The sequence below is a fragment of the Camellia sinensis genome, chromosome 5 (assembly GCF_055761805.1).
Source record: "Camellia sinensis isolate YWXY chromosome 5, ASM5576180v1, whole genome shotgun sequence".
Classification (NCBI taxonomy): Eukaryota; Viridiplantae; Streptophyta; class Magnoliopsida; order Ericales; family Theaceae; genus Camellia; species Camellia sinensis.
Genome location: NC_138965.1, coordinates 176,830,918 through 176,846,053, shown reverse-complemented (window position 1 = coordinate 176,846,053; position 15,136 = coordinate 176,830,918).

Below are 15,136 nucleotides of genomic sequence, written 5' to 3'. Positions count from 1 at the left end.
TGAAGGTGACAAAATAAGAATTTATCATGCGCTTCTCGGCACAATGTGCTTCGTTGCATTTTATCGCATTCTAGTTAATCGGATGGTACAATAATTTTGAGGACGCTTACCTTCTAGTTTTTTGCTGTGTAGAATCCATTTTTGAGATCCAATTTTGTGAATTTTGAGTTTTAGCTTGGGATCAATCAACTGGAAAATCGAGGACGTTAAATGATAGTTCACCGGTCAGATCGTGTCCGATCAACGTGCAATTTTAATAGCAGGCTCCTCGAGCTGGTCCATGATCATCCATCTTCACCGATCACTCACCTCAACTTAAATTTCTTTTACATTCGACTATCACAACTATAGATATACGGAAACCAACAAACCAACTTATATCCACAATTAATTCGGCAACTTACTGACTTAATCGGCTCATTACCTACTAGGCCACAAGACTACTCAGTCGCCCATACGTCACCGCATCGGACAATCCCGCCCTATTATCTACGTTTTTCGGCTCACAACGTTATACGTCAACTTATTCAGCAATAAAATTTATCGGCATTATGAACGCTGCTTGCATATGATCAACTCGGCTCATAACTTATTCGGCAAAAATTACACTCATAACATTTATTATTCGGCACATTATTTTGGCGCTCGGTACGAACATGTTACTCGGCAATACTGAGAACTCATAGGCAATTGCTCAACAAAGCTCCAAAGCTACTTTGGTGATTTATTAGGCTTATATATTCTGTTGAATTCACCCATGTGTGGTGATCATCCAAGTCAAGTTTGGTTGGTCAACAATGGAAGGCCACCAACCATCTTGAAGAGTCAAGGATGGAGGCTGCCCAAAGGCTCTCCCACCTACTCCCTCACCTATAAATGGAGGTTGAGAGGAGAGAGCAAAATGTGGAGTAAGAGAGGAAGAAAACCGTGAACCAAAGAGTGCGAGAGATGTGAGGCGGAGAGACCGTCTCCCTCGGTGTGAGCGAGGGAGACGGGTGAGTGGCTGAGTGAGGAGAGTGTGAGCTCCTCCTCTATTGTAATCTTTCTGTAATCTCCTCATTGGTATAGTGATAAACGGTTACTCTCCCGTGGACGTAGGCATTGGGCCGAACCACGTAAAATATTGTGTCTCCTTGTGTGTGGGTGTGTTTTTCTGCTTGTTTTGATTTCTATAAGGTCTTGGGCGGGATCCCAGATCCCAACAAGTGGTATCAGAGCCTCGTCGGTGGCGTTTCGGAACAAAAACAGCGTGTTGTCCGAAACTGCCCAGAAATCAAGTTGCTCAAAATCAGGTTTTGAGCATACCAGGAGCAAGGGCTCGAGAAGAGGAGTCCAACCATATAAAGCAAACACCCAGAGGAGCTACCACGCGCTCTCACGCGCCACCTGAAGAAGGCGCGTGAGGCCCAGTCTCGGCACGCGCCGCCACGCGCCGTGGAGGAAGCCGGCGCGTCGGACCAGTCGCAGGCACGCGCCCCACGCGCGGATGAAGGAAGAAGACGAGTGGGGGGAGGCGCGTGTATGGCACGCGCGTGCCACGTCAGCACCCACGTCAGCTGCCACGTCATCCGCAGGAGGAGGAATCCTGTGTTTCGCGGCTACGGTGCAGCCGCAGATCTGAGGCGTACAAAATGTTTTGGCTAGATCGAAGCCATGTGGAGTCCGTTTTTGGTGATCCAATAGTGGTTTCCGACTATTTGGAGTATTCCGGACACATCGGTACGGTCAGATTTTGGAGACGGAGTTTCTATAAAAAGAAGGCAGATTAAAGTGGCAGACGACGTTAGGGACAGTGGACGGAATATTCTGTTGGTACACGGAATATTCCCTGAACTTCTGAAAATTGCAATTTGGCCCAATATTTTCAGAAAATTGTGGTGTGGCCCAGTTTTCGGGGAAAGTTTTCAGTGAGGTCCCCGGAAATGCAGCGAAGGTTGGTCCTAGCTAAACGGACCGCTCCGGACGCAACCGCGAGGTCAGAATAGTGAAATTCTGAACGGTTTGGAAAGATTGTCAAAACATGGGAGTTTGTCATCTTCAATACTCGAAGGAAGGTTGCCGGATATTGTGGAACGCTGCGGATTCACTGAAGAGGTTAGAATGGGCAGATTCTGACCCGATTGGACAACCAGATACAGATTGAGATAGATCATTGAAGACCAGAGGAGATCAGGCTTGATCAAATGGCAGATCGAGGGAGATCAGGATTGGTCAGGGGCGATCAGAGGATTGCAGACATGATTATCTCAAGATCAAAGGTCTAGGAAAGTTCTGTCAAAAAGACACTGTCTAAGGAGACTGGTTCTTAAGTGGGACCGGTTGTGACCCCACCAGTCTTTCCTGGGAACTTTCCTGGTTGTTGAGGTGATCGGAGGATCTGGTTCAATCAAAAGAGAAGACCATTCATCGACGGATAGATGATTTGGTAACCAGTACAGGCTCAGGGAAATACTGTGGCTGTTGGAGCTACTGTATACGAGAAGGTACTAATGGTATGTGGACATGTAGAACAATAGTTGCAGAGGAGCATACTAAGCGCAGAAGTACAATTGCAGACGTGCAACAGTGCAAGGGTACGCTAGAGTGTCGTACAGAGGCGCGAGAAGAGTGTGCAGCAGCGGGTTGTTGACAGTTCACAGGAACTTCCAGACAGAGAAATTGAGACAGGTAAAATGCAAGAGTGCGTGCCAAGGAGTGGCAAGTCTTATTTCTCTATGGTGGTTTCTTTAGTTCCATGGCAGCGGAGGATAGAGTTAATGCGGATCTCTCAGGCGAGCTCGACGCAAGGAGACCAGAAGCCATGGGTACGGGCACTATGCAAGGAATTGCATAGCTGACGATGCTTTGACAGATGGAGCTACTGTCAACCATCAATCTACTGGACAGCAAATCAGGGATTGCAAAGGCACAGACAACAAGCGTATGTGGAAACGCCAGGAGGTTGTTCAGAAGTGCAGAGGGCAAAGGCTGAAAGTTCAGAGGAAAAGCTCCGAGCAAAGAAGACAGAGGACGTTGATGAGATAAACAACGAGTTTTCTATTGCTCCAATGACTGGTCCTGCAAGGTAATGCATGATAGTCAAGGGCATCCAAGCAGGGGGTGCAGGACATCCAATCAGGGGGTGTCGGATATCTTGGTTGCGCAAGTTCAAGGATAGCAGGTATAGACATCCGAGACAGGAAGCATGGAAGAGATCTGTGGGAGATAGGAGCAGTGGCTCTCTCCAAATCAGAGAGTGGTGTGAGTTGAGTTGAGGATGTCGGATTCCCTCCTCCTCTTGTATCTCTGGTGTTTTATCTCTAGCTTCAGGGGATGCAGCGTCTCAGTGAAGAGATGCAGACTATGTTGAATTTGGGCGTGACAAGATTAGCAGCAGTGTGTGCAGTGGATCACCTCACATGGGTTGAGGGGGTGATTTGTTGAATTCACCCATGTGTGGTGATCATCCAAGTCAAGTTTGGTTGGTCAACAATGGAAGGCCACCAACCATCTTGAAGAGTCAAGGATGGAGGCTGCCCAAAGGCTCTCCCACCTACTCCCTCACCTATAAATGGAGGTTGAGAGGAGAGAGCAAAATGTGGAGTAAGAGAGGAAGAAAACCGTGAACCAAAGAGTGCGAGAGATGTGAGGCGGAGAGACCGTCTCCCTCGGTGTGAGCGAGGGAGACGGGTGAGTGGCTGAGTGAGGAGAGTGTGAGCTCCTCCTCTATTGTAATCTTTCTGTAATCTCCTCATTGGTATAGTGATAAACGGTTACTCTCCCGTGGACGTAGGCATTGGGCCGAACCACGTAAAATATTGTGTCTCCTTGTGTGTGGGTGTGTTTTTCTGCTTGTTTTGATTTCTATAAGGTCTTGGGCGGGATCCCAGATCCCAACATATTCAACATCAACAACTGCAAATTCACAACTTCTTCGGCACAAACATCTCGGAAAATCGGCTAACATTATTCGGCTCATTGATTACTCGGCAAGACTACATGGCCACACGCGGTAACATGCTCCATAGCATTGGACATCCTCGGCACAAAACTACAATTATTAACCGTTATTAACTTGCCCACCTTTTCGACAAAAATCCCATGCTTATTATCTCGACATAGAACTAGCATCTTGGCTTGCCGAAATCAACATTTGAATATACAAAAGGATTCGCGTCAAATCAAGGAGTCCAAACCCACCAACCCAAGTAGCTAAGAAGTAACCAAAGTTCACTGAAAATTGCGATACGGCTCACATTTTCCGACAATTGAAATTTTTAAAGCGATCAAACTCAAGTTTTGCCCAAACCAACGTGAAGTGCTCATTGAGACGAGTCCAACGCAACAAATTGCGTCAAAATCGGAGCTCAAACGAAGCCGTACGGGCCGCTCAAAGTTTGCCTAGAAAATGATTTCTTTCTCTGAGGAAGACGATCAGCAATATATAAAGAAATGATCATGTGCTTCGCGGTTGCATTACACCCTGTTAATTTGAGCCGTTAGATCCATTTTGGCTATAATTATGCCATAAGGAGTCTGATCACAGCGATCCAATAGTCCTTTCCAGCTATCTGACGCATTCTGGGTCCATCCGTACAGTCAGAATTTGCAAATTCTGTTCAAAATAAATATGAATATATATATTAAATAAATAAATAAATAAATAAAAATACAAATAAATTGTAGATTTGATTCCGATATCACCAAGCACCCTACTTTGTCTTGGCTTCATAATGATTTCGCCACGGTACCAAACAGGGGCACGGCTTCATAATGTCTCGGCTTCTTGGCCCAAGTCAATTTTATTCCTTCCGAATAACAAATCTTATTCAAAAGCAATGGGGCAAATATACCTTGGACAAGAAGCTCAACTTCACTAAATTGGCAACCACTGCCAACCAAGTTCTTAGCAAACCTAACTCCGAAGGAATGCTGACACACCGCCGACCAAACGATACACCGATGTTTTGACACTAGTTACTCGGCAGTGCATTAACTTTACCCGGCAAGATTATTCGACCATTATTAATGCAACATTATGCACGTTCATTATTCGGTCGTGCATCAACTCTATTCGGCTAAACAACATTATTTGTCAACCTTATGCATTGTCAAACTTTATGCAGCAACATTGGCCACAGTATTCGGCAACTTTATTCGCCTAACAACATTATTTGGCAAAACAATTGCCCACTGGGACATCAGTAAATTTTTCACTTTCCAATTGGGGCACATTAGTCGATCATCATCTCGACACCTTTGATATGCATGCATACTCGGCCAACTTGGTACAAACATTACAACGACGTTTACTTGAGTTACAAACTTTCGCTCATTTTCACACAACTTCAAGCAAGCGCCCGTTTTAGGGCAATACATCACACACTTGGCAGTCAGCAGTTTGCATATTTTTGCGCGCCGTCATTTTACCAAAGCCGAATCTTCCCTGTAACATAGGGCAATGGGAATCTGCATTCCTTCCGACTAACACCTGGCATTCAAAAGCAATGGGGCAAGTCTACCTTGGACTAAACGCAAACTGAGCAGCTCGACAATTAAATAGTTGGCCGGGGGTTAAGCGTGCTTAGGCTGGAGTAGTTCTAACTGTCCGTGTTCGGCTTATAGAAATATTTCTAGCTCGGCATGAAAGTCCATATTTGGAAGCAATCTTTGCACTTGACAAAATACGGCACCCATGCCCGGGGGTTAAAATACCGTGGCCTACACCCATGCCCGGGAGTTAGAATGTTGCGGCCTACACCCATGCCCGGGGGTTAGAATACTATGGCCTACACCCATGCCCAGGGGTTAGAATGTCGCGGCCTATCGTTATGATTTATTTGTATTCCTTTCTGGGTTTTAGCTCACCCCCCCTCATCCTACGATCGACTTACATACATTTATATATACATTCAAGACATACATACATTTATACATACATTCAAGACATACGTATATTTACACATACATTTAAGCATACATGCAGTCATTCATTCATACATTTTATTCATTTATCAAATGTATCCTTTGTCAAATGACCTAACATCTATTTGAACAGTATAACTCGGCAATAAAAATTCTCATTCCTTCTACCGAAGACAATGAAAGTTTTGTGGGAGCCAGAAAAATATAAGTACTAGCTTATTGGGCCTAACCCAAACAAAGCCCACAATGGATCCAGCCCAAACAAATATCGCACCCCCCATCTATATAAAGGGGGGGGGGGCATCCCAAGTGAGAGGTATGTCTGTTCTCCCTGCACAAAACACACACCCATTCTAATAGATATATATACTATTTACTGATTCAAGGACTAACTTCATCATCGGAGTACTCCAGGCCGGCAACCCCGGTTAGGTGGCACCGACTGTGTTCCTCATTGCAGATTTACAGGGGTGAAGCTCTTCTCTTCGTTGGATCTCCACACCATCCATGTGAGAGGATATTTCATGGTCTCACAGTAGGTCATAATTGCATTAGTAGAATAATTTCATTTTTTATATAAAAGAAAAAATGCTAAGAAAAATGTTAAGAATATCAACAAAATTATTAAAAAATTTAGCAAATCAGTCACATAGGTGAGGGCCCTTCCGTGCATTCCATACATCACCATTAAGTTGACATTCTTGCACCATGCGTGGGGTCCCCAATCCCACATGTGGGTCACATTTATGTGAGTGATTTAATAGAATATTTGATAAAATATTTAGAATCTCCGACATTGTTGAAATGCTAAAGGTCACAAATATTTTACCAAAATTTCTATCAAATCATTTGCATTGGTATGAGTCCCACACCCAAGTGAGTCACACAGTCATGTGAGTGTTTTGTAAAAATTTTGATAAAGAATTTGAGGTCTTAAAAGCATTCACATTAGCCAAAACAAATTTTGAGCTAAATTATAACTAAATAATTACTTTTCTATTTTAGCTAATATTTTTTGTATGTACACTACATCAGACTCTCTATTCTAAAATTAAATTTTAGAAAATATTCATTTTGTATTGTTAAAAAGAAACTAAAATGGTATAGGAGAAGTTAATTTTGTGTTGTTATGTATATGCAGTTTCATTATTATTATTATTATTATTATTATTATTATTATTATTATTATTATTATTATTATTATTATGCCCAGTAGCAGTTGTCCGGCTGAACATCCAAAGTATATAGGATATATCCATGTAGTTTCTTATTCCTTTAAAAAAAATATATTATGTAACAGCCAGTCGCCCAGCAAGATGTCAGGTCATTCTTAAAAATAATTGATAAATTATTGTATAACCTGTTAACGGGGTACATGCAACGATGCACTGTAGCAAAATTAACCAAAAGTTAGTTTAGAAATAATTTGTTGAGGCTGGTTAAGCAATAATTTTATAATTTGTTAGTTATTTAACTAAAATTTAAATTAGTGGAGTAATTTCACTTTTTATATACAAAAATACTAAGAAAAATGTTAGGAATATTTACAGAATTACTAAAAAATTTATCAAATCACTCACATAGGTGTGAGACATTCTCAATCAATGCCCGGGCATTCCATACATCACCATCGAATTGGCATTCTTGCACCTTGCGTGGCGTCTCCCAATCCCACATATAGGCCATACACCCATGTAAGTGATTTGATAAAAAAATTGATATCTCTAGCATTGTTGAAATGTTAAGGGCTCAAATATTTTATCAAAAATTTCTATCCAATTACTCACATGATCCCACACCCAAGTGGACCCCACACTTATATAAGTATGTTATAGAAATTTTGATAAAACATTTGACGTCTTAACATTACTTTTTTTTATATTTTCGTAATAAGTGATTTTGTTGGTATAATTTATTAAACTATTTATAATTTTGTTTTTTTTTTTAAATTTGTGTCAAAGTATTGTATATAAGTTATAATTTTTCTTTGTTTATGAAGCAAAATCAACTTAAATACATTTTAAAAAAATTATCTAAAAGCGAAAAAAAAAGTTTATTTTTAATTATATTAATTTACAAGTAAAAAAAAATGACACCAAACATGATATGAATAATGTCACCTCAATAGTAAATTCAGAGAAAAAGAAATTAACATTAGTCTTTTTTCAACTATATATCATACCACAATCAACAGTAACATTCATAATCAAAATTAATGCAAATAAATTCTCAAAATAAGAATATATATATATGAAAAATGAGTTGGACCCCCTCAAGGAGGCACCCCTTTGACCTCCTCTCTATGTGATTGGCCAATTTTTTTTTTTTTCTTTTTTTCCTTCTCCTCCAATCACCACCCGCCACGTGTGTGTGGGGGTAGTGGGGGTGGTGATTGGAGGGGGTTTCAATCACTTTCCTATATATATATATATATATATGTATGTATAAAAAACAGTCCTGCTGGGGACCCCCAGCAGGAGAAGACCCCAACACCCCCACCTCCACGTGGGGGGCTATGACTTGCAAACAGAGAAAAAACAAATTTGAGCCAATCAAAAAACAGTGGGGGTGATGGGGTCACCCCCACTGGCGGTCCAACTCATTTTCCTATCAAAAAAATACAAAAGGAACCAAAGCCACACACACGTATGTAGAAAAATTCAAATCATTGACATTCATAATCAAAATTAATGCAAATAAATTCTCAAAATAAGAATATATATATATATCAAAAAAATACAAAAGGAACCAAAGCCACACACGTATGTAGAAGAATTCAAATCATTGACATTCATAATCAAAATTAATGCAAATAAATTCTCAAAACGAGAATATATATATTGTGTGAGTGATTTTCTGACCACACTGCCCGTTTAGTAATCAACTAGAGAGCACCGGCAGAATAGATGGCTTCAGTTAACCTGTAACAGAAAGAAAAGGCTCCGGCGGTGGCTCTTCCACCCGAGGGCACTCCGACGATCAAGTCAGTATATCTCTCAAAGATAATCAAATGCTAAACTTACTATTCAAAGCATAAATTGCGTACCTTAGACCCACGGGGGTGCCTCTCTTTTATAGTTTACTTAATCCTCGTCTCACTAGAAGCCTGACTTCTATGGACTCCAATTTAATACTGACTTTGGACTCTTCAAGAGATAAGGACAAACTCCCAAAGAGCTTTATCCATATCTTGATTAAATCTCCTCTTTATTCTAGGACTCTTGTCCCTTATCCGTTTATCTCGGATTCCGACATCTTCGGAGATAACCTCGGCAACGCCGAAATCACCTCAACATAATGACCAGGACACATGGCACCTCGGCTGACACATCGGCGTCACCTTGCCACGTGTTGGTACTCAGAAAATATATCCCCACAACTGCCCCCTAGGTTCCATTACCTCGGCATTCTGAGGTGATGGAACCTATATCGATATTTCTTTCTGTACATTGGCTTAAAAACTCCTCAGCCAAGATCATTCATTTCAGGCCGACGTGTTCTCTTCGGAGAACAAGAATTCCAGTGAACTCCGTCATATGTGTGAGCTATCACGCATCATTTACACAACCGTTTCTTTCACGCGTCTTCACCTTATTAGTCCGTACACGTGTCGCGCCTATTAGCCGCCTCTTTCTTCATGTGTGGCGTCTGACACCCTCGTTCTTCTAGGCGTATTGATTGCTTTTGCCGCCGTTTCTGTTTAATCAAAAAACTTTTTCCCTTTTTTCCATCCCTTCACTTTTTTATTCGAATCTCTTGCTATCTCTCTCTAGCTTTCGAAACCCTCCATCGCTCAAGTTTGCAATAGCTCTGCAACCTTCTCCGTTCACCCCTTCCGGCGAGATTTCCACCGGTCTTCTGTTCCTGCGACCTTCGTAGAATATCGGCAAATCCCTTTCCGACTTCCCTTTTTCTGGTAAGCTACTGTTCTTTTCGTTTTCAATTCCCTGATGTTTCTTCTTTTTTTGCTGTCGCCATTACTGCACTGTTTCAAGCTTTTTTAATTCATAAATCGTATATCTGAATGCATCCATCCATGATTTTTCCTTTGCCCACATTTTGAACACACGCACCACTTCTTTGCACTTATGCCACAGTTCTTGGCCATATACTCTTGTATTCTTCATGCTCTTCATAGCCCATCTCAGTTCTTGTTTCTGAAACTCCGTTTTTGTTTTCTTTTTTTTGCATCTTTTCCAGATTCTTGCTCTTAATCCATGTTTCCATAGATTTAGGTCTGGGATTTGTCTGTAGAACCCATAACTTAGGAAAAAACTGAAACCTGCACCTACCTTATTGTTTGCCGAGGTCCCAATAACCTTTCAAAAACATCTTCTGAGACCCACCTTCTAAGATTAAGCCGATATCATGGGTATGTGGAAACATAGGGTAAACACCCCCTCCAAACTAGAATACTTTAGACAGGAGTTTGAGATCCCAGCCGATGTCCATTTGAGGTTAGCTGGGGATGATGACTCCATTATGCCCACTGCCGACTCCATGCCTTTCCCCGTAGTCGCCTTTATTTGAATGTGGACTTCGGCTTCCACTAAACATTCTGTTTCGTGAGGTCCTTCATTACTACAAGTTTAACCCCATGCAACTGACCATTAACTCTTATCGAGTGATCCATGGTATTATTGCCTTACCTAAACAGGAAAACGCTAGAATCACCCTTGCTGACATCCAATATTGCTATACCATGTGTGGCCTTAACTTGAAAGAAAAAGGCTACATTTATTACCTTAAGCCGAGGTCCACAGAATTCAAAATTGTAGCCGACCTCCCAGACTCCAACAAGGGGGCTGGAGATGATTATTTCATTACCTCGGGGAACTGAGAGTTTGCCCCAGATGAAGACCTCCATCTCTTCCCTCTCCGACGATCAGTCTTTATAGAGGGTAATGGTAAGAGCCCTGCATTCATACTTGTTTTAGTTTTAAAGTCTTGTATACTTTATCTGTTTCCTAATGTCTGCTTTGTCTTTACTTTTGCAGTTCTTCCTCAGCCGCCAAAAAACTTTCGCCAATCCTTTGTTCCCAGCAAGGATTTAAAGAAATTACTGGAACTGCCAGTTCAGAAGCGAAAGGCACCCCTACTTCTCAACTTCATCCCAACATACAAATCAACTCTCCCCGACGTCTCCAGAAAAAAGAAGAAGAAGATCTTATCTCATCCCTCTGCTACAACCCCATAGACCGTATCCACATCGCGGACAGATCAGGGGTCAACTTCTGATCCAGCTGATCTTCTATCAACCTCGGCTCCATACTTGGTCCCAATATCCGAAAGAAAGCGTCGCCGACGTCTTGTTCTTGCAGCCGAGATGGGTCGCGCAAAGCCAGTTACTAAAGACCTTCTAGCTAACATTCCATCATCCATTGACGAACAACCAACACAAACCCAACCTCCAGCACAACCAAAAAGAATAAAAAAGGCTCAACCAAAGGCCAAGGTAGCTCAGGTGGAGTCTGAAGACACTCTGCCTATTTCAAAATTAGCTGTGAGTGATAAATCTCAGCCTTCTGCTGGGAAGAGGCGCTCTGAGTCTCAACCATCAGAATCCCAACAAACAAAAATGCCAAGGTCTTCTTCTGCAACAACTTCAGGATCTAAAAAGCCCGATGCCCCATGGGCCCCCGAAATCACCCTAGAGGACAAGCCCGTAATGGCAAGTGACAGTGCCGACGATGTCAATGTCGACGTTGCACTCAGTACCACTCTACTTCTCCCAGGTGACCTGGAGCGGAACGCCAAGTACAGCGAGTATGAGAACTATGCTTTAATGTTACAACACTCTGTTCAGGTAAACGTCTTCTACTTGGCAAATTTTTCTTTCTCTTTATTTTACACTTCTAATATTCTTTAATACCTCTGTTTTCTTTCAGGCCATCCAGCATGCCCACTCTTTCTCAATGCAGTCTTTTGAGAACAGGGAGAGGCTTGTTGAGATGAAGAGGGAGTTCTCCTCTCTTCAAAAAGCCAACAAAAGTCTTCAGTCAAAAATGAAGAAGCTGGAGGAACAGGCTGAGGCTGCCATCAAGGCACAAACTGATGCCGAAGAAAAGGCTGAATCTGCCGAGGCCATCAGAAAGGTTGCTGAATCTCAAAAGAAGGAGGCCGAGGAGAAAACGGCCCAGGCCGAGAAGGAGCTTCAGGAGGCCCTGGCCACCAAGGAAGCTGAAATCAAAGACGCTGATGAAAAGGCGTACTCACAAGGTATGGCCGACGTTACTGAGGCCTATGAAAAACAAGTGAAGGAGACATGCAACAAGGGTTTCACCCTTGGTTGGATGTCCCTTCTCAAAAAGCTTAATGTTCCTGATGACTCTCCATTGCAGAAGGCCGACGCCATTCCCTTTCCGTTTCCTCCAGCCCCAACTCCAAGTGAAGATGTTGGCGAATCTGATACTGAGGATGAGGCCGAGGAGGAAGAGGACGAGACTTTGATTAGAAAATCAAAAGATGCTGGTGGGGCCAAGTCCCCTCCTCAGAATGAGCAAGTCCTAGACTTGACTCAGGACGAGGAAGGTGATTTGGTTCCCATAGAAGCTGTTCCTGAGATTGCACTGGCCGACATCCCTTCTGAGGTTAAGATTGTTGAAGAAACTCTCCAAGAAATTGACACCGAGATAGCGGCAGAGAAGGAGGCTGAGGTGGTATCTGATCTTCAAATTCAACAATCTGGAGGAGAAGAGTCTTAGCATTATGTTCTTCTTTTGCTTACTTGTATTTTATTTCTTCTTTATCTTTAGGAACAATGTAAGCTTTCGTATGGCCGACGTGCCTCCCTGTTTTGTGAATGTTAACTCAACTTTTCCTTTTCTGAATTCTTGAATCTTGGTCTTCTCTTAACTGCTCTTGCATGATTCTATACTTAGAATATTCTGCATATATATACTCTTCCTTCTTTATGTAACCTTCTCGAGGTGACACACCTCGGTTATACCAACCGATGATTTACCTCGGCAATTTCTTGTCCTGCAATTCGCGTATAAATTTCAAAAGGGATAAACATATACTGGTTTAATCTCAACTTTGTAAACTTTTCAAATGTTAAATAAATGCTAAACAATGATTTACTTGTAAATTGCTACAAATTTCAACAAGTGTATATAAACAATTATCTCGGCTTAACTTCAACTTGTAAATTGCTACAAATTTCAACAAGTGAAGATAAACAATTATCTCGGCTTAACTTCAACTTGTAAATTGCTACAAATTTCAACAAGCGTTAAGCATTACTTCAGTTTAACTCCAACTTGTAAATTGCTACAAATTTCAACAAGTGAAGATAAACAATTATCTCGACTTAACTTCAACTTGTAAATTGATACAAATTTCAACAAGCGTTAAGCATTACTTCGGTTTAACTCCAACTTGTAAATTGCTACAAATTTCAACAAGTGAAGATAAACAATTATCTCGGCTTAACTTCAACTTGTAAATTGCTACAAATTTCAACAAGCATTAAGCATTACTTCGGTTTAACTCCAACTTGTAAATTGCTACAAATTTCAACAAGTGAAGATAAACAATTATCTCAGCTTAACTTCAACTTGTAAATTGCTACAAATTTCAACAAACGTTAAGCATTTTTGTCTTCTCTCTGCCCCCAATGTGAACCTGAGTTTCACTTGGGTTCTCATTATTCAGAAACATGATGCATCTTTTATCAATTTACAAGTCTTGGAGAATTCTGTTAAAATTTTATTGATGACGTTGGTAAAAAATAACAAGTAACATTTAATGATAGAAAAATTTCAAATTACAAGTGTTCCAGAGTCTTGGCAATGTTTTGTCCTCATTGTCTTCTAGCCGGTATGCTCCATTGCCCAATACCGAAGTAATTCTGTAAGGACATTCCCAGTTTGGGCCAAGCTTGCCCTCTCTAGGATCCTTCTTGTTGCCAACAACTTTTCTTAGGACTAGGTCGCCGACTTGAAAATCTCTTAGATTGACCTTCTTATTGTAAGCTCTAGCAAGCTGCTGCTGGTATGCTGCGAGCTGAATTGCAGCTTTCTTCCTTCTTTCTTCTACGAGGTCCAGATCTCGGGCTAGAAGTATATCATTGGTGTCATTCTCTACTCCTTGGGTTCTGATCCTTGGGATGCCGATCTCCAGTGGGATGACTGCTTCTGTGCCATAAGCCATGGCAAAGGGGGTTTCCCCTCTTGATCTTCTCGGCGTAGTCCGATATGCCCAGAGTACATTGGGCAACTCGTCTACCCACTTTCCTTTTGCTGCCTGCAGCCTCTTTTTTATCTCATCCAAAATTACTTTGTTGGATGCTTCTGCTTGCCCATTGCTCTGGGAGAAACTTGGTGTTGAAAAGTAATTCTTTATCTTGAATTTCGCACAGAAGTTCTTGATGAGTTTGCTGTCAAACTGCGTTCCGTTGTCGGCAACTATTGCTCTTGGAATGCCAAATCTGGTGATGATGTTTCTCCATATGAAGTTCTTGACATCCACATCTCGGATTTTGGCAAGAGGCTCTGCTTCTATCCATTTCGTGAAGTAATCTGTTGCCACCAGCAAGTACTTTCTTTGCCCAGTTGCTTAGGGCAATTGCCCAACGAGATCCATACCCCATTGGGCAAATGGCCACAGACTGGATACAGGGTTCAGGTCAGCAGCTGGCTGGTGTATCAAAGGCGCGAACCTTTGGCATTGTTCACACTTCTTCACGTAGGCTTCTGCATCTTTTTGCATGTAGGGCCACCAATACTCCTGGGTAATGGCCCTGTGGGCTAGTGATCTGCCCCCAGCGTGGCTTCCATAAATCCCTTCATGAATCTCGTATAGAAAATCTTCAACCTGCAAAGGGTGTACGCACCTTAAAAGGGGTCCAGTGAAGGACCTTCTATAGAGATGTCCATCCGCCGTCAGAGTGAATCTTGTCGACTTCAATCTGACCTTGTGCGCTTTCTTGTGGTCTTCTGGCAGCTTTCCCGTTTTTAGGAATGCAACAATTGCATCCATCCAGCTTGGTCCCAAGTCCACACATATTGCTTCTTGTTCTGTGATCGGTGGTTCTATGCTCGGGCCCGAGAAGTAATCAATCATTATTGTCCTTGTTTTTCCAGTTTGAATTGAACTTGCCAAGTTGGCCAATGCATCGGCGTGGCTGTTATCATCTCGGCTAACTTGTAGAAGTCGGCAGTTGTGAAACAATGCTGCCAGCCTGATGACTTCCTTTGCGTATGCCGACATTCTCTCATCTCGGATTGCA